We start from the raw sequence: 1,851 nt of genomic DNA, 5'->3' as shown, positions 1-1,851 counted from the left end.
TTTTTTTTTTTTTTTTTTTTTTTACACATCTCATCCGAGAGTGTCGTCCCGTGACCATCGATATAACGAGTTGTCATCCTTCCTCTCCCGCTTAATTGACGTGAAATCCGCCGAATAAAAATTCCTTAGCCGAGCCGTGACACGCGGAAAAATCCGTTCCCACAATTAGAACCGTGTTTTATAATGATAAATTCTCGCGAGCCGACGAATCAGCCGCCTGATCATTTTTGACGGCGCTGTTAATTGGATACCGCGACTCGTCGTTTCGAGGGCGGCATATTTGCCTCTCAAAAGCGGAAAAAAAGTCCCTTTTCATAAATATCGTCAGAATGAAAAAATTTTTATACAGATCAATTTAATTGAACACAGTTTGGTATATAGTATGATTTTTTTTACCTCATATTTGTTAATTATTAACTCGGTTGATGCGGGTTTAAAAAGTAGTCAGTCTCGAAATTGCTGAAAAGTAAAATTATTATTTATAATTCTTCCTATTTTTTTTAATCTCTTGATCGAAATAAGTGTATCAGTAAGTATACGTTTCTGTACCGTACTAAATTTTAATATTATCAATATTTTTGGAATCATATAATATTTTTTTATTTTCATTCTTTTCAATTTTGAAAAAGAGTTTAATAGAATTCTTTCATCAGCGTCGTTATAAAGGATAAAAATAAAAAAAAGAGTTAGTCGTTTCCGATACTTACGATAATTTTTATTATTGATGAAACACCAATAATAGAATTCATTAATTTAGGGATGACTATGTAGACGTGATGCGTGTAGATATCGCGTGTAATGAAGAAGAAAGGAGAAGAGGTTAACATACGCGTGGCTCTCTGAACTGAGTGAAATTAATGTACTCGTGGCTCGTGGTCGAGGGGAGAAGGGGAATTGACTGAAATATGGATAATGGATAATAGTTGATGATGAGCAATAATGATTTGGAGAGAACCGAGAGGGAAAAGAATAATTTATAAGAAGTTTTAAAATAATGGAACGGAAAAAAAGAATTTTAATTTCGTAATTTTTCTGATATTATTATCATTTTCATCGAACGACACAAGAAATCGATATTTTAGAGGCCATATATACGTCATTTGACTGAGCTTTGATTATTAGATTTTTTGCAAACTCTATTGCTTTATCACCGAGATAAACGAGAAAACTAATTTTAAAGTTTATAAAGTTTAATGAAAGTTGGAAAGTTTTACGAGTATTCCCTGTTCGGCATTCGTTGCTTCTTTGTAACGGTCGTGTATGAAGCAGCTTGTATAATTAGCTTACTCAGAGACGCCGTTAAGAATCTTTTTGTGGTTAGAATTTACTTAGGACTTACCAATAATAATATAACAATTTTACAATCGAAACAAAATGCGTACATCCTTCTCGAAACACGATCTTTTATATCTACATTATTCTAAATATATATTTCTATTTCTAAACTATATATATTTCTAATTAATATTCTATATTATTATTTCTAAACTAATTATTAGGAAATAAATTAATTGGAAATGATTTGACCAAAAGCAACAACAAGAAAGAATATATTTAATAAAAAATAGAAATAAACTATGTTATATAGACGCGGATCGTTCCACTATGTCTGAGCTCGCTACGTCGCGTCGTACGACTGTTGAAAATAGAGGAATAGAATCGAAACAGCGACGCGTCACAGCGACCCAATTCAAACGTAAATAAACAAAAGATACGAGTATGTATATATTTTTACGTATTATAAATTCGACACTAATCGTTATAATTTATTCCACTTCTATCTTCACCAACGTCTCTACTTCGAATTTTTATCTCACCACCGGAATTCTTTCCTAACTTCACGCCTGCCCG

At 32.3% G+C, this 1,851-nt stretch overlaps 1 protein-coding gene and 2 long non-coding RNA genes across 3 annotated transcripts in view; 2 read left to right on the top strand and 1 right to left on the bottom strand.

The window, feature by feature from the left end:
• LOC102676497 (furin-like protease 2) overlaps window positions 1-1,851 on the top strand; it is a 402,319-nt gene that overhangs the window by 184,345 nt on the left and 216,123 nt on the right. The window lies entirely within an intron of this gene.
• Window positions 1-1,851, top strand: part of LOC116186785 — a 165,559-nt gene that overhangs the window by 21,168 nt on the left and 142,540 nt on the right. The window lies entirely within an intron of this gene.
• Window positions 1-1,851, bottom strand: part of LOC102675715 — a 13,164-nt gene that overhangs the window by 2,558 nt on the left and 8,755 nt on the right. The window lies entirely within an intron of this gene.

The sequence above is a fragment of the Apis dorsata genome, unplaced genomic scaffold (genome assembly GCF_000469605.1).
Source record: "Apis dorsata unplaced genomic scaffold, Apis dorsata 1.3 scaffold_56, whole genome shotgun sequence".
Taxonomy (NCBI): domain Eukaryota; kingdom Metazoa; phylum Arthropoda; class Insecta; order Hymenoptera; family Apidae; genus Apis; species Apis dorsata.
The sequence above is the reverse complement of the archived record's forward strand: the minus strand, read 5'-3'. Positions and strand labels throughout refer to the sequence as shown.